The sequence below is a fragment of the Arachis hypogaea genome, chromosome 17 (genome assembly GCF_003086295.3).
Source record: "Arachis hypogaea cultivar Tifrunner chromosome 17, arahy.Tifrunner.gnm2.J5K5, whole genome shotgun sequence".
Taxonomy (NCBI): Eukaryota; Viridiplantae; Streptophyta; class Magnoliopsida; order Fabales; family Fabaceae; genus Arachis; species Arachis hypogaea.
Window position 1 is genome coordinate 12551973 of NC_092052.1, and position 19165 is coordinate 12571137.

Below are 19165 nucleotides of genomic sequence, written 5' to 3' on the forward strand. Positions count from 1 at the left end.
GGCGAGAAAATATTGGCGGCGTGGGGATGAGGAAGAAGGGAAAGGAGAAGAGAGTAATGAAGAAGGAAGTCATAGCGACTCTGATGACGACAGCAACGACGAGCTGATTCTAGTGACGATAATGAGGTTACGATTTGAGGAGGGTAAATGTGCAGAGAAAGAACGAAGGAAAATGCCCTAACTAGTTTCATCAAAGGGGTAGAGTTGGATTTTCAAATTTTGATTGAGGGTATTTTAGAAAAGAAATATCAATAAAGTTTGAGTCCTTGTGTCCAAAACTTTTAGTCCCTTGTGTCTCTACTCTCTGGAGATATGGAAGGGACTGAATTTTTGTGTCTCGAAACTGAAATTTTAATTTCAATCTCTAATCACTAAATATAATATTGAGTTCCAGTCCTTTAATTCCAGTCCCAATACTTCATACCAAACACAGCCTAAAATTACTACACAAACCCCTTAGTAGTATGAATCCTCTAATCTTCTACACTGGCCATTGTACCTATTTACTCAACTAGTTACCGCTTCTTGTTCACATTGTTTCTTAAAGTAAACTCTTTTTCAACTCATTGAAAAATTCTAGATGACTAATACTTTTTTTTCCTTAAAGTGTGTTAGCTCATAATCCAGTGTATTAAGTTAGCCATATTTACTTAAATATATTAATTGAGAGTCCTACACTAAGTTCACATGAAGTATATATATCACAATTCTTCGCATCAATAACAGAATACATACTCCATCTTCTCTTTTAATACTCATTCCTCTAACATGGTATCGGATGATATTTCTCCTTCTTGAACCTTCCGCTCATGCTTCTTGGACTCTTCTACACGCTAAATTTTTTCTGCATCTTTTCCCTAATTTTTGTTTTCCTTTTTCTCCTTCGTTCTTTCCTCTTTTCTTGGCTCACACAATAGATCTTGATGAGATTTGATTACTGCACCATTTTGTAGCTTCAATTTCGATCAACGAATCTTGAAAATAAGCAATTGAGACTCCATGGCTCAACATGTGTCCTCTAGTTCAACAACTCATGTATCACCAACAATTCTTTCAAATACATTAATGGCGTTTGATCTATTTGCCCTCTCCTCCGCTGATAAACCTGGATTGGTTCTTGTCACTCAACACCTCACTAAAGACAATTATCATTTATGGAGTCACGTAATGTAGAAATCCTTGAATGCCAAATGCAAGTTTGGCTTCATCACTAGTTCGATTCTACCACCAGATCCAGTTTCTGAACCAGAGCGTTTCGAAAATTGGCAGTGTGTGAATGATGTAGTGAGCACGTGGATCTTGAACTCGGTCTTGAAAGAAATCGCCACCTCCCTGGTTTACATAGACTCAGCTGCAAAACTGTGGAACGACCTGAAGGAGCGCTTTTAACACGGCAATGGTCCTCGCGTGTTCGAATTGAAATGCAAATTGATGAATTTCCATCAAGGAAACATGTCCTTCTCTCAGTACTTCACTCGAATCAAAGTCTTGTGGGAGGAATTGAATTCTTACAAACCTGCACACTGCAATTGTGGTGATGCTCGAGCAATGCAATAATTTGTATAAGCCGAATATGTGAACTATTTTCTCATGGGTCAAGATGAATCTTTCTCGCAAATTTGTGGTCAGATTCTTCTCATGGAACCCTAATTACAAGTCATCAACAAAGTGATGTCCCTCATCACTCAAGAAGAGAAACACAGAGCTTTTGGAGCCAGCAATAACTCAATTAAAAATCAGGGAGCCTTCTTCACAAGAAACCAGAACCCAATACAAGCTCAAGGTCGCGGTAGAGGCTCCACAAAGAAATATTGACCCCTTTGTGCACATTGTGACATTCTTGGTCATTCGATCGATAAATGCTATAAAATTCATGGTTTTCCACCAAATTATAGAAAAGGGAGAGGAACCAAGAAAACGGTGCATCATGTGGCAACCACTCAACCCACTCAGGAAGATGAAGATCAATTTCCTTCACTTAGTCTGACTTCTTCACAAATTCAACAATTGCTCAACCTACTCAACAATCAAAAGATCCAGGAAATCTCCTCAGTTGGGACCACAGATGTATCCATTCTAGTAGGTATGAACAACACATCCTTGTCAAGGTCAAAATTTTCAAAAGATTCATGGATATTGGACAGTGGAGTCACCATCCATATAGCATATGATTTGTCACTCTTTTCTTCTTTACACATCAAGACATTTCTCAGTTATCTTACCCAATGGTGCTATTTTTCATGCTAATCTCATAGGATCAGTAATCATAAATCCAAATATTACCTTAAAAAATGTGTTATATGTTCCCAATTTTTGTGCCAATCTTCTCTCAGTTTCATCCTTTGGCCAATACATCGCTTACTATTACTATCGGTTCTGATTCATTTACCATTCAGTGCATCAACTCATCGAAGATGATTGGGAAGGGTGAGCTGCACCAAGTACTTTATATCCTAAAGGCCGATTTCCCATCTAATGTGTTGCAGTTATCAACTTCTTCCATGTCTATTCCAAAGTTTGTTAAGCAAGGTTTTGAAAATCGGTTCGAACTGCGAACCGATGGAAATACCGGTTCGGATTAATGTCAAAACCGCCCAATCAAAAGGCCATTGTTGGACTGCCAAATCGGCCAGGAATCGATTGGTAACTGTGAACTGGCCGGTTTTTGAAGTTTCAACAAAACGCCATCGTGTTGTTCACTTTGGAGGCACTAAACGTTCAGACCCTAACCCTAAGCATAACCCAACGTCTCCCAAGTCCCAACCCACCCAACCCAGCACAACGGCGCATCAATCCCTCTCCCTCCCTTCACCCTCGAGCTCGTCATTCCTGTCACCGCCGGCGAGCTGTCTCCGTCACAACCGTCCAGCCACTGGACCGCTCTCGCCGTCGTCGCAAGTTGGAGCTTTATCGTTGATCGTGCAGCTCTCCACCATCATCGTCGTTTCAGCTCTGGAAGCACCATCGCCGGGCTTGCCTCCTGCCTTCATCGCGCACCTCTGTTCCACCGTTGCCGGCATCACGTGGTTCCACAAGTTAGTTATATGAACTAGTTCCCCCTCTGTTTTATGCTTCTACCTTCTAGCTTCTAGGTTTTTTTTAACAATAGTTGTTGAATAATTGTTAATTAATCTGTGAATTTGCATGTTGTTATTGGTTGAATAATTGTTGTTAGATTGGATTATAATATTATATTGTTGTTAGATTCAATTTAGCTGCTGTTATTGCTGCTCTTATAGGTTGCTGCGTTATTTTTATTAGATTGGATTATATTATTATTGGATTGATGGTAATTTTTAGGTATGGATGAGAGTATCAATCAAGAAATACCTAGGAATAATAATGCAAAGAATAATTCTGCTTCGAATCCTGTTACTTTGAATGAAGCTTCTCTTCCTCTTGGATCTAACGATAGTCAGCCACAAACTTCTAATGTTCAGAAGTAAACTGATCCTGCTTTGAGATATGTTGCTTTATAAATAAAAAACAGCAAACTGCATTACCAATGCTTATTTTGTCTAAGTACTTTTAGGAAAGGGGGAATTAATAAAATGAAAAAGCATTTGGCAAGGATATGTGGAGATATGAAGAAGCGTTCTAAAGTCCCTTATGACGTAGAAAAACAAATAGAAGGTTTATTGAAGGAGATTCAGAAAAGTAAAACTAGTAAAAGGAAAGTAAGTTTTAATAAAGAGGATAGTGATGAGATTGATGATGCTATTGACGAATCAATTGTGCAAGAAGAACAATAAACTCCGAGTCAGTTACCAACTAAGCAGGTGATTGGAGGTGATCCGAAAAAGAAAGCAAAAAATATTATTCCTCCTATGTTTGCACCAAGATCAACTCCATGAGGTCAACCAAGTTTGAAAAGTGTGTTTCAAAACAAAAAGGCGCTTCATGAGGTTGATAAGCGAGTGACTAGATGGCTTTCAAATTGTAGGATTCCTTTCAATGCGGTTATGTCACCATTTCTTTATGATATGTTGGATAGTGTTGCTGTCATTAGGCTTGGTTATAAAGGTCCTTCCTATGATAAGTTGAGGGTTCACTTGTTAGCCGATCTCAAAAGGGAGTGTCAAATAGTTGTTGATAGCTATAGGTCTGCTTGAAAAGAAACTGAATGTACCCTCATAGAAGATGGTTGGATAGATCAAAGGCAAATAATGTTAATTAATTTTTTGGTTTATTGTTTGAAAGGGTTGTTCTTTATAAAATCTATAGATGCTTCAATTGTGGTAAAAAAAATGCTTCAAGCTTGTGTAACTTATTTTCGGAGGTGATTGAATGGATTTGGTCTGATAATATTGTAATGTAATGACTGATAATGTGGCAAATTATGTTGCTGCTGGTAGGCTTATCAATAAGAAATTTGAGGATATCCACTGGTTACCTTGTGCTGCTCATTACTTGAATCTTACTCTAAAAGATATGAGCAGCATGCTGCATATTTCTAACCTTGCATCACGTGCTTCGAAGATTATAGTGTTTGTGTATAATCATACGGTGTTCTTGTCCTGGCAAAGACAAAGAACTACTTGAAAGGAGATTGTTCATCCAGGTGCAACTCATTTTTCCCTGTCTTCATCACATTGAAGAGTATCTTTGAGTAAAAAATGAATTTACAAGCATTAGCTGTGGATACACACTTTATCGGAAACAAATTAGAAAGGAGTGCTAATGGTAAAGCTGTTAGTGCAATTATCTTAGACAACAAATTTTGGGATGATTGTTTTACTGCATGCAAACTTGTGAGTCCGTTGATTAAATTGATGAGGATTGTTGATGTTGATGATAAATCATCATTGGGATATGTCTATGAAGGTATGATGACTGATGAGGGCAGAAAATACAATCAAAGAAATGTTCAGGCGTAGTAAGAGTGCATATCAACCTTATACAAAGATTATCAATTCAAGATGGGATAAATATTTGAAAAATAATCCTTCATGCAACGACTTATTTCTTGAATCCTGCTTTTTTTTTATGAAAATTATAAAAAAAGCACTTGATGTCATGCAAAGTTTACTTGATCTTGTTAGATTGTATTGCAAGGTTAATAATTTATATTCAATTGAGGCAATAAAAGAAATACACTTGTATATAGATCAAAAGAAAAGTTTTGATGGACTTGAAGTTTTTCGAGCTGCAAAAAGACTTCAACCTGGTAAGAATATCTGTTTAAGAGTAACATATTTTATGTTTTCATTTCTTTAATTTGATAACTAATAGTTGGGTTATAGGATTGTAACTTGTAGATAAATGGTGGAGGTTGTTTGGTGGTTCTGCTCCATGTTTACAAAACATGGCAGTTCGCATTCGTAGCCAAGCATATGCTTCTTCGGGGTGTAAAAGAAATTGGAGTCTCTTTGATTATATTCATACAAAAAGAAGGAATAGATTGGAACATGATAGGCTAAATAATATTGTGTATGTTATATATAATTTGCATCTTAAATCTAGGTAATATATGTTTCATACTTTCATTTCATATCATTAGATTTTGTGTAGCTAATATGTTATACTAGGTTTATCTTATTGTATTTAATTTGTTAGGAAGGAAAGACAAAAAAGAAAGCAAAATGTGCAATATGATCCAATTGATTATGAAAGTATTGATTTGGTTGACTTTTGAATGACAGAAGAGGTTGTTGAAAAAGAGTTTGATCTTTATAGTAATATTAAAGATTTGCTTCGTGAGTATTATAGTTTATTTTCTGATTATTTATTACAATAACTTTAATCATTAATTTATTGATAATGTGTTATATATTTCATTAGATGATATTGATGCTGATTTAGATCAAAGTGGTGGTGGTGGTGGTGGTGGTGATAGTAGTAGTACCCTTATTATAAAGAATAATTAAAATATTCTTATAATATATATATATATATATATATATATATATTTAAAAATTCTAAATCTTAATTCTACGATAGAAAAATAAAGGACTAAAATTTAAGATTCTCAAAATTAATATATATAATAGAAATATTTTAGTCATTTTCTATAATTGGGTATTGTAGTTATTTTTTATAAAAAATAATATTAATTTAGATTAGTTCAAGATTTCATTTACCATTTTTCGGTCAAATCAATTTGTCTAGCCTAATTTTGACAAAAATAATACAATTTAATTCATTATATGTGTTAAATTTTAATTATTAAAAAATATCTTTATAAAAAAATATTTTTACCGTCTTTATCTGAGTGGCTCCCTTGTAATAATTATGATGTTTATTAGTTCATACTCCAGTCTCCAGGGTATTAAATTAGCCATAATTAGTTAAATTAAAAATACTAATTGAGAGTCCTGCACTAAGTTCTATGGTGATTGCTACGATACGATGAAAAATTCATACGTACCGATACGTTTAAAATATAGACAAATAACAATAAAATATGTAGAATTTATTTTCCAGCATTTAATTTTTTCTTTTTTAAATATATAGTATATCACCACTTTTACCAAAATACCCTTTTAATTAAATAAAAATAAAAAACATTTATTTATTTAATTTTATAAAAAAAACTTAAACATCCTTTCTTTATTTAATTAGACAAAAATACCCTTTTAAATTGATCAAATTTTAAAATTCAATTAATTTTAATTTTATAATTTTAAATAATTAAAACAACAAAACAAAAACATATTAAAAAAACAAAAAATCAAAATTTTCTTCATCTTCTCCAATTCTCTTGAGTCTTGATCATTCGTGCCCCTCTAAAGAAAAGCAGTTAAAAACCCAAACCAAAACGACAAAATCCTAGCCCTAGGTTTTTTGTCGCCGCTGTCTCCCTCAGGTTCTCAGCGCTTCCGCTTCTTCCTCTTCCCCTGTCTAGAACCCAGGTAGCTCGGCACGTCGTCCCTATCCTCGCTGGCTTCTCTGTTCGTGGCTTGGAGTAGTTCACCGTCGGATCACCGCTTGCCGTCGTCTCTGCTCTCGCCGTTGTCTCGCCGGTTGCCGTCGTGGCAAACCTACGTCGATGACCACCTTCTCTGCAAAATTGAAGGCAACCACCTCTCCTCCGCCGCAATCGTCGGCCAAGATGGCAGTGTTTGGGCTCAGAGCTCTAATTTCCCTCAGGTTATCTTTAATACTTCTCAATTTCTCTCTCCAAAACTCTCCTTCTTTCTTAGTGCTTTGTTTTTCAGATTCATCTGTTCTTTTTTTTTTCTGTTAATTTTCCTCCGATTTATCAGATTTGATTTGCATGTGACATACTGACATATCATATGGTTTTGGTGTTAATTTGATACATTCGCGCTTTAACCATAGCTGTTTAGTTTTATCAACTGGAGCTAATTGATTAATTTTTCAGATTCTTAATGTTTCACTTGTTAAGTGCAATTTATGCTATAAATTAAAGCTTGGAGAGAGTCATTAGGAATGACTTGGAGTTTGGACTGTGTGATTATCTGATATGAGATGCATTCCTTTTTATTAGTATGTAACAACATAAGATCAATCATACACTCGTTATTGTTATATATGAAATCGGATATTCACATCACTTGTGCAAGTAACATATGGCTGGGGATTTCAAGTGTGTTTGGTTCATAGCACAAGTCAAGTGATCCTTGCAATCTGAAATAGTTTTAATTGATCTGTTTTTGATTGGTCTTTTGTGTTGTGCAGTTCAAGCCTGAGGAAATTACTGCTATCATGAACGACTTTGCTGAGCCTTGATCGCTTGCCCCCACCGGGTTGTACCTCGGTGGCACCAAATATATGGTTATACAAGGTGAACCCGGCACTGTCATTCGAGGGAAGAAGGTACTGACTGTTTCTAATTATAGCTTGAATTTTGATTGCACAAGTTCAAAGAAAATACAACAATCTATGATAATGTGAATCTGCTAATCTGATTGAGTAAATTTATGATGTAATCATGGATTCAAATTGTGGTATGTGACTGCTTTAGGCCATAGCTCACAATGAATCAGCATCAGCGTAAAACTCATTGCTGCACCATGTCCATACCGTTGTTACCTTGATGCTGGTTTTGGCCATTGGTTGTTAAAATCTCAGCTTGTCCTTGTCATGCAGGGTCCTGGTGGTGTTACCATTAAGAAGACGAATCAGGCGTTGATCATCGGAATCTACGATGAGCCGATGACTCCAGGGCAGTGCAACATGATTGTTGAAAAGCTGGGTGATTATCTCATTGATACGGGTCTTTAAGTCCTCTTTGTTATTTCATGTTATCTGCTTGCTTATTTCACTGGCTCCTATACAAGGCTTCGCATCGATTTGCCAAGAGAATGCTCGATTGTAGTGTAATAATATTAATTAATGGTTATTCAAAGTCATGGGATCTGCGTCTAGGGAAGAAGTTACGGTGCTTGAGAAGTGAATAATAACTATAATCTCTGTTGTGCTTTTTAGCGGGTATCTGTATACATTTTACAAGTGGTTTTAATGCTATGGGCATAGATTGTTGGCATAACTTTCTAAAACCTTGTATCTCCCATGCTTTTTCTTCTCAATTTTATCTATGCCCAAGGAATTTAATGTTATTATCATCACTGATTAACGTTTCTGTTAGCATCATAGTATATTTCCTTTTACTCTTGGAAGAAATGTTACACCTAATAGTTCTCATCAATTTTGAGATTTCTAAACTGTGTTCTTGGGGTGTCAAATTATGAGTGGAGAAAATGGAAAGAGATAGAAAATAGGGACAAAGAATCTCAATCCATTGGCTATGGACTTTTGATTAAAGTCTTATGTCTGCATTGTGTCTCCATTTAAAATTTGACACATGCATAAATTTCGTCCCCGTTTTCGCCAAGAATTTGGCACTCAGAAACAAATAGGATAGAAACAAATATTTGACTATCCACAAGTACCAAAATATTCATGGCTTGATGCGCACAAGTTTTCTTTAACCTCAAGAACCAGATGAACTTTTTATTAATCAGGGTTCAAATAAGATGTTCCCCTTAGGCCTTAACAACATAATTTCTTTTTTAATTCCCTTGTATTTCTTGTGCATCTTACGATCCAAAAATTTCCTTCGATCCAACAATTTCCTTTGTTGAGTTTACGGAAATATACAACATAAAAGTTCACAAGGGACAATCCACATAGTACATTCTTTTAGAGACAAACAATCCCGAACATGATACTACTCATCACCATAAAAGAGGGTAAGAAATCTTTGAATATGTAGTGATACAAGTATATGTTTTCTAACGAGTTGGCATGTATAGATGGGGGAACCCCACTCTGCATAAAGTAGAAAATTGGAAATAAACCAACTGTACTTACAACATTTTTTGTATAAACTATTCACAAACCAATGACAATGCAAACTAACAAAATACAAATCCAGAAACGACCCAAAAAGTACATACCAATTCTCCACGCTGGTCTAAAGCTTCAAGATAACAGGTATATCTAAATCCAATTTGTTGAGGGGAGAGCTGACGGAAAGAATAATCTCTCTTATTATAGAAGACGGTTGGATAACACTATTGCTGCTTATAGTATCCACCTTGATGAGGTGGAGGGTATGGAGATGGAACGGTATATGGAGGCCTGGGAACAAAACCAGGTTGCTGAGCCGGGCATTATAGTATGGACCACGCCATCTAGGATATGCAGGTTGGCCATACTCTGCTGGTGCCTGCTGATGAACCTGATGGGGTTGGTATGGAGCGGCAGATGTTGGTGGAATGTGGTATGGAGGTGGAGGCTGATGCGCTGCTGAACCATATGAGGGAGGGGGATGTCCGTAGGAAGAAACCGGAGGCTGCTCAGGTGGTTGATAATAAGGTGTTTGGGGATGAGGATCTGTTTGTTGTGTACTGGGTCTTTGGTTTTGGCTTCCAACTGGTGGGTAGCTACTACTAAAAGCACCTGAGTTTTTATCTTGGAAACTCAGACCAGCCACTTGTCTTTGAACATCTTCAATCATTTCTCTGCACTGGATGTTCCTTGTCATTACGAAGTCATTGCTCTGCTGCTTTACATTTGTGATCGCATCCTATCGAACAGAAATTTGCATAAATAGCAAGTACTTGTTTTCAACCATATATTTAATCATACTCAGATAATTTCTTGCATAATAGAATTCAATCAACACATAGTTGATAAGTTCTAACCTGCAGATTAACATAGAATTTTAACCCTTCATTAATGTTGTCTTTTATCTCTCGAAACTTGGCTATGGCAGCTTCAATCTGCTTATAGCATTTTTCACGTGAAGCTGAGATATTATAAGGAAACCATGAAAAGATCAACCATCAGACAAGTAGGGTGACTACACCAAAAAAAAAAAAAAAAAGAAAGGGTAGCATTCTGTATGAAATAATAAGAGCCATTTCAACTATTACCACTGAAATAGAAAAGAAGGTCCATTAATTAATGCATCAGTTTAAACAATTTTATGTTGCTGGTTAATATTCAGTTTTGTGTACATTAAAATCAGATTCAATATTGAGGAGAACAACCAAATACGATATACCTTTATAGTCTTCAAGATTGAAGAGAGCCGAGAATTCATCATTCTGAGCCTGTAAACAGAAGCAAACGGTTGTTAGAATCACATGATTGAAGATTGTTGCTTGCTCACAATAATCAATGTAGTAAGTAAAAAAGGAACCCCAGAAAATTTTTGTATTAAAAAAAAACCACCAAGACAGTTTGGGAAATATTTCTCTTAGAAAGTTCTAATATGCATCAATTCTTTTTAAGCGAGTGCACATAATGCACTTTAATCTGTAAATTGTACCTCTACACTTTGGATGATCAAATTCCTTAAATTTTACCAGGCAGCAAGTTTGTTGTTGAATCCAGTTTTGGTTACTATACAATCTCTTGTCATTTGATAAAATGTTTGATTACATTCTCATTACAATAGAAAGAGACTTTGTTGTCTATGTTATTGATTGTGTTATTGTGATGAATGGAAAGGGACAAAAGAAATTTAGAGTCTAACCGTATGCTGGAGGGTTGGCAATTATTGCATCTGCGTTAAATGCAACATGAGTATCTGGATCAGCACTGTTGCAAGCTGGAAGCAAAGAGTTGATAATAGCCTTTATCTGATTTCTTTGTTTATGAATTTCTGAGCGGCCTGATGGCAAGAAGCCTTTATTCTTGACCATATCTGAAGAAAGCATATAAATAAACATATTAATATATGAAAGCATGAGCAAGGAGAAGAAATCTTTTTGATATGGCTACTTGTATATGGTCATGCATTCAAAAGAATAAAAGCAACATTCCTCTAGTAAAACCTAATTGAGGATCTGAAGCAACATTCCTCTAGTAAAAGCAACATTCCTCTAGCAAAAGAATAAAAGCAATTATTCTTATAGTATATTTCAGGCAGATTGATTGCAGACTTTGGAAGTTCTAAAGGATGCCAAAACCAACCAGGTCTGATTGAGACATCACAGAGGGCAGGTACCCACTCGTGACCAGCCGGATCTCCCTCGGCCGCATATCTGTTAGAAACAAAGAAAACATTGAACAATTTGAGATAAGGCATAACAAAGCATAGAGCTTAAAGCGTAGGAATTTAAGTAACCCACCGAGGATCATTGTAAATGCCACCAATTGGAGTGAGAGTGGAGTTGTAAATAGACCAACAAGTAGAGGCACCAAGACCAAGTTCATTCCCAACCCACCTAGTGTCAGGACCAGCATCAGAAAATATAATGGCGGCGGGCTGAAGCTGGTGAATGAGAGAGAACCAAGTGTGAAAGAAATACTCCATGTCCTTCTCCCCTTCTCCTTTTGCACCATCCAAAAATACGTCTTTTATCTCTCCATATCTCTCCATATTACTCCATTGTTAAAGAAATACTCCATACCCCTTCTCTGCCAAGGCCTTGCTCATAACCTTAACAATGATTCCCTCACGCAACCAATAGTCTTTTATCAATTTCTATTTGAATCAAACATTAACAGAGAACTAATATCATGAAAAATAAAACATGATAAGAGAAAATAGACAACATCAACATGAACCTGAAACTACAAGTAACATGGACACAAAAACTAGTAGTGGCTATATCCTATCTCAATGACCAAGAACATTCTCAAATTAAATGCAATGAGTATCATATTAAACTCATATGAGAAGTAACAAATTCTGTTCTAGTTCATGAACATTTTATAGTTTTACTAAGATATGCTAGGTAGCTCAGGCCAAATAATAAACAGTAGAAGACATTGGTATGGTAAAAAAGGAGGTGAAAGCAGTAAGTTAATCTTACAAGAATGTCTTGACCGATCCAAGCAAACGAAGCATGACGATAAACTGCCCATATCACAGCGGACACTATGCAAAAGGGGGTAATGGCAAATGTCAGATATGACCGTCGAAGTCTAAGGTTTTTTTCTTGGTTGAGCTTCTGCTCTCTGAACTCGAAAGAAGGAAACTGGAATGGAGATGGGTTTTTCTTCTGAGCAGTCTGAGAAGAGGGGGGCAGAATCGTGACGGAGACAGAGGCCAGGCGACGAACACAACTCAGAAGACGGTGGTGGGTTGGAAGAATCTGCGACGACCAGACGAAGACGATGGTGACTGAGCGCCCGACGGACGGTGGCAGGAGCGCAATGGAGCAGATGAATACCAGAAACTGACGCGCCGAGCTCGAGGAAGAAGAAGCTGCGATTCTTGAAGGAGGAAGAAGCACGGACGACCAGACGACGATGGTAGTGCCTGAGAGCGACGGACGGCGGCAGTCCTTGCGGCGGTGGTGGAGAAGCTAGGGTTTCCTGTTTCAACTTCCTTTTTTTATTTGGGGAGAAGCTGTTAAGATATGGTATTCAAAGGGTATTTTTGATTTTCTGCCACTGAGAAACAGAAATTACTATATGCTTCACAATGAGGTGAAAAATGCAGTATACTGCTGGCATGATACAGGCAGAAAATCAAGACTCACAATTCCCAAGTCCATCCCAGCCTTTGTTGATGATTCCTCTCTGCCCGGTTTTATCCAGAGCTTCAATTATAATTTTTGTCATTTTGTCTGGTTGCTCTAGAGGCTGCTCAAAATAAGATTAAAAAAGAAAAAGAAATTACATTAGAATGGGTTTGCAGACATTTTAGTAGTGGCAAATATTTTGACAGTTAACTAGATCAAGTGTAGAATGACAACATAGAAAAAAAAGAGTAGCTCAGCGGTTGTCTATATCTGCTTTCACTATTGCCAAGCATTTAGCTTCTAGGGCCATCCTTTCCTGATGTTTTGCCATCCAAATAAGATTAATCCTTATACACCACTTGTTGCAAGAATGCTTTTGGCTCATTAAAAATTTCATGATAGTCTATACTATGAATGTGATGTGAATTAGAGGACACCAACTCTAAAAAATTTAGAGCAATCATGCACAAATGACAGATGTGTACATCAGATATTTTATGCTATTTAGCTCTATTCACACTTCACTGTGAATAACCAAAAAGTATTAAGAATCTACCTGGCCTTTCACCCACATTAAATTCCTTGCTGGACAAATTTTGTAGACCCACACATTTTTAACTGTTCTTTGCTCCCCACCCATGCGTCCAGGCATCTTTTTACCTTTAAACACCTGAAATGTGATGGTAAAAACAATTATTTAGAATGATAAATTAATAACAATAAGCAAAGAACATTCTTCCAAATAAAATCAGTTTATTCATGGAATAAAAAAAATATTATCACATATGAACATGAAAAAACAGAAAGCTGTGTAGTAAGAAAGCATAAAAATGATCAGTTTACAGAATTCTGACTTACCTTTCCAGGAGCGTCCCTTTGACCTGTAGAACCAATGCTTCGATGTGATAATGATGCACCATGGGATGCAAGCATTCCCTTAAATCCATGCCGCTTCATTCCACCCTGGTAAAAAATGAAAAATGGAAATTGAAAATCATATAACTAAGAGATTAAGGTCTATAAGACCAGTAGCAAACAACTGTCCCCTTTGAGTACAAAGAAGGATTCAACACACAAAGGACTATGCACATACATATCCAATGAATAAATAATATAAAAACAGCAAAAGGAGAACTACAAAGACCCTTGTTTCAAGATTTGTTGGATTTATTAACTTATTCTTGCAACTTCAGGACTTAGATAATTGGTAGCATCAAAATCAATATTTGAGCTTAATTACAATTTGCTATAAGAACTTTCACCATTTTTTAACCAATTGACAATTGGAGGAATGGTAAAAGCATTACTAAAAACAAAAAACAATAAAAAAAGATGCCATGCACTATCCTATCATTGCATGAGAATAAATCCAATCACACTATACATATGAGCAGTATTTAACATTAAGATAAGAGATAATCACCTGAAAACCTTTTCCTTTTGTGATTCCCGTTATATCAACATACTGGCCTGGCACAAAATGACGAACATTAAGCGAAGTACCAACAGGAAGAAGTGCATCCTCTGTCACCGGAAAGTCCCTTAGCTTCCTCTTCATCGGAACTCCTTAAGCCCGAAAATGACCCACTTCAGGCTTGGTCAAATGCTTTTCCTTCTTCTGCCCACAACCAATCTAACTAGAAACAAAGCAGCCAAAAACTTTATAATTAGATAACACAAACTTAACCCTCATGCAACTTGCCAAGACAAAAGAATACTACTCCAGTGAGAAAAATAAAATCATACATTGAATTTCTGCGAGTTTGAGCTAAATTAACAATCAGGACATCGTCCTTTATTTACACTCTACTCTTCCCTTTGGTGTAAATGACTCTAACCTCAAAATCAAGAACAAAATAATATATGATCTAAACTTTTTACAAGCAGAAACCACCAAAGGAATGCAATTTTGTTTTTAACACACAAAAAAATGACAATGCTACGCACCTGGAGGGCAAAGATTCCTTCCTTCTCAGGAGTCTTAACCTGAGAAACGATATTATCATCGACCCAAAGTACGGTTATTGGAATTCTAGCGCCCCATTTATCCCAGAGTGCACTCATACCACACTTGAGGGCTATAATCCCGGTTCGTTTGGAATTTGGGGTCATCACCCCTGGCTTCGCATCGATAATCCAAGACTCAGGGACGGCATCGGAGCTGAATCCCCTCAGAAATCGAACAGGGAATGGTGCCGCCGCCGCCACCGCCGCCGCATCGGTTGCGAAGAATTGAAGACGAGAAACGAGGCCTCTCGAAAGGGCCAGCATCGCAGAGCTGCATAGGAAAAATAGAGAAAAACCAAATTCAGAAGTTTAGCTTAGATAAGACGAAGAACAATTTGGATTTTTTGTTTTTTTAATATGTTTAATATAGATAAAGAATAATTTTGGTTTTTTGTTTTTTTAATATGTTTTTGTTTTATTGTTTCAATTATTTGAAACTATAGAATTAGGATTAATTGAATTTTAAAATTTGATTAATTTAAAAGAGTATTTTTGTCTAATCAAATAAAAGAAGGATATTTAAATTTTTTTATAAAATTAAATAAATAAATATTTTTTATGATAAATATTGAACAAGAATAATTGTTATTTAGAGAGCCCCAAAAATCTTGCCACACTGGTCATATAATCTAAATTTCATTGACATTTTGGATAAAAAATAAAAAAGAATTTTTAGAATTTCATTGTCAAATGATTTTCTTTTTCTTTTATCTACACATGAGGATGTTGTGTGGAAGGAAAGAAATAGAAAGGAAAGAAATAGAAAGGAAAGAAAAGAAATGAAAGAAATTGAGTGGATTTTTATTTTCTTTAGATGTGTTTGGATGAAAGGAAAATAAGAAGGAAAGAAATGTTATAAAAAGACAATTTTATTCTTATATTATAAAATACATTGAAAAAAATGAAAGGGTAATATTGGAAGTTGTGAGAGAAAATAAGTTTTCCCTTCCTTTTCTTTCCAACATTGGAGAGAGAAAAAATTGATGGGTCCACCAATTTTTTTCCACCCCTTTTATTTCCTCTTCAATTTCTCTTCATAACCAAACAATGAAAAATGATCATTTTCCTTCCTCTTTTCTTTCCTCCCTTTTCTTTTCTTCCATTTTCTCTTCAAACAAACATAGTGTAAGTACTTGCTATACTTGAAATGATTAGAGCAGCATAGATTCCCATGAAACTTTGTTTTTCTAGGTTGATTAGTCATCAGTTAGTTTACTTTTAATTAGGAAATCTTTTTTTGTTTTACTTGGTAGAGGTGCACATGAGTCGGGTGAAGTTGGGTTTGATGTGATTCAGATCTGATCCGAAATATACACCGGGTCTATTTATTAGATCCGAACCCGACCCTAAACCCGATGAAACCAATACACTTTCGGACCATAATTATATCGGGTAAAAATCGGGCCGTTAACATTATATTACGTTGATACTTTTTTGTAAGCTAGCATGTAAAAATATCCAAATTTCTAAAACTACAACCATTATTTAACATGGTAAAATTCACTTAAAAAAATATAACAAGAACCAACCCTTCTTCAAAATTAAAGCATAACCACAATCAATACTAAAGCATAACCATAATCAATACTAATATTGTCTAATAATACCAAATATTTAAATCAATACAAATAACACAATATTATGCATTAGTCTAAAGTCTTATGCATTCTAAAAATAAAACATTAACTTATAGTCTTATAATGACTAATAACACAAAATATTAAGGTTTACAATACTTAAATTCCACATAAGAATAGTCATGATCCATCATTAATAACACAAAATATTAATTGTGTATGATGACCGGGCCACCGGGCCGACTTCGGGTGACCCGAGCTATAGTCCGGACCTGACCCGAAATAATGACCGGGTCTATTTTTAAGACTCTTACCCGACCCTAAACTCGATGAAATCACACCAAATTAGCTCCTAAAGTGTTCGAGACCGGGCCGGACCTTCGGGCCAGGTCGGGTCATGTGCACCCCTATTACTTGGCCAAGTACAAAAAAACTTTATTTACACCATAATATAAGACCCGTTGGAACCTCTTAGTGCTTTTAGCATTGTGTTTTTTTTTTTTTTTTTGCATGAAATCATGAGGATTTTTTTTAGAGTTTAATTTTGATGATTTTACACAATTGTACAATCACATTCGTTCTTTTGGACGATTATTCACGCGATCAATGTAAAAGATAGTTATTTTTGCTAATGTATTATTACATAATTGAATGCACGTATAAAACTACTTTATACTGACAGTACATTAAAATTAAATTCTTAGTTTAATTTTAATCTTAAACATAAATATTTATATACAAACTAAGTTTTAAGAATTATAATAAGTGACTGAAGGTTGTAGAAGACTTAGAGAAGGGGGGTTGAATCTATGACATTCTTTTACTTTAATGAAATAACCCTTTTAAAACAAACTTGCAATCTGAATCTGTTTGAACTCAGCAGCGGAAAATTTATGAGACAATTTCATTTTGTCTCATGAATATCAGAAAACAGAACAGAGCAGGAAAGAGAGAAGCTGACACCATCATGTATCCTGGTTCGGTTGCTTTGTGCAATGCAATCTACGTCCAGTCTCCACCACAACAGTGGTGGAATTTCCACTATAGTTAAAGTATTACATACACTAATTCCACATGATTGACACAATCCTTTCACACTCAAGTTCTAACTTAACTTGACTTGGTTATGCTAATACCGAACTCTTTACTCTTAGTGCTAACCTAACTAAGAAAGGGATACCTCACTAGTACAAGATACAAGACGCAGATTTAACCTAAAGAAATCTGAAATAACTCTAGGCTTTTCACTCATGTGTATCTTTCTGCCTTTTTCCACTCTTAGCCTCTTTCAATGACTCTCTCATTCAGCCTTTTACCTCAAGAAATTACAGAAAGATAAACATTAAAAAGAAAATTACAATCTATAAAACATGAAGGAGATTGATGCTTCAATAGCCTCTTTGCTATGTGATAAACCAGATTTGCTAGCCTCTGATTCAGTTCTTCATTCTAGCGGAATGCTCCTTTGACTAGGAAGCACTGTTCAAGTAGATGAACTTCTTCAGAGAGCTCTTCTCAGAACATACACCTCAAGAACACTGGTTATCTCTCCTTGGCTTCTGAATGATGAAAATAATTTTTTTTGTATCTCCTTGCATGTTGCTGAGTTGCTCTCTCCTAGGTCAACCCTTGAGCTGTGTGCTTCACCAACTCACTTTTTCACTGTCTTCCATTTTTCCTCAGATTAGGAACTTTGGTTTTGACCTCCTTTGTTGACCGAAAGCCATAGGGCAGCAGAAACAAATATTTTCAATGGTAAACCCAGATCTTAGCCATTAAAACACTACTTGGTCCCCAAGACACACTTTATGACCGTAGATGCACAGCAGTGTAGAACAGAGATCATCTTTCTCAAGTATCCCATTTCGGACTGGCAGAGAGTTGGAAAGAGGAGAAGAAAGCAATATGCATGCAAGAGGAAATATGTTACCTTTGACCTCTACCTTAGCTTGATTTGGTTTGATTTGGTTTATTAGACCTCAACTTTTCTTGCTTAACCTTCTCTTTCTTTCTTCTTCTATGAATAGCTTAGGAACTAAGCTCTCTCTCACTTCTCTGATTTCTGACCAAGAAGGAAAAGGTGAACGTTGCTTTTGGTGAAAGCAAATGGGAGGGAATTGCTTGCTGTCGGACTTAGAACAGATCTATTCATTTAGCCCGTTGATTTCTTTGCTTTGTTTTCTTTGGGCTTCCTTTGGATTATCAACCCACCAGCCTTATTTTTGTTTTCCATCCAATTTGGGCTGCTGTTATATATTAAATTTTTTGTCTGCATCACTAAACCCAAATAATAAAAAACTAATTGGATAATTAGCCCAAGAATCTAATGTTTGTCATCATTGTTTATATTAGTTAATTTCTTAACTCAACAATCTCCCCCTTGATGACAAACATAATTAAACATTACCAAAGGAATCGAATTTTAGTAAAGTTAAGAAACTTCCCTTTGAATGATGTTGCTTGCTTTTGTGTTGCTCCCCTTTTCCTTTTCAAGAGTAGCTCCCCCTAGATTTATACTCTTCTTTTTGTTCCTGTTTATATTATACTTATAGAGAGCACAATAAAGAGCTGCATATAATTCAACTTTGACTAAGGGAGCTTAAACAACTAGCAACACCAAACCAGCCCAATATTCAACATGTCATAAAAAGCAAGTTCCAGTTTTCATGCACAAAAAATCACAGCAGTAGCAAA

At 35.8% G+C, this 19165-nt stretch overlaps 2 pseudogenes; one reads left to right on the forward strand and one right to left on the reverse strand.

The window, feature by feature from the left end:
• Positions 1 to 4616: 4616 nt before the first annotated feature.
• On the forward strand, positions 4617 to 8462 carry LOC112762825 (uncharacterized; annotated as a pseudogene).
• A 678-nt stretch (positions 8463 to 9140) lies between these two features.
• LOC112767271 (large ribosomal subunit protein uL3m-like) lies at positions 9141 to 15220 on the reverse strand (annotated as a pseudogene).
• Between the last annotated feature and the right edge of the window lie 3945 nt (positions 15221 to 19165).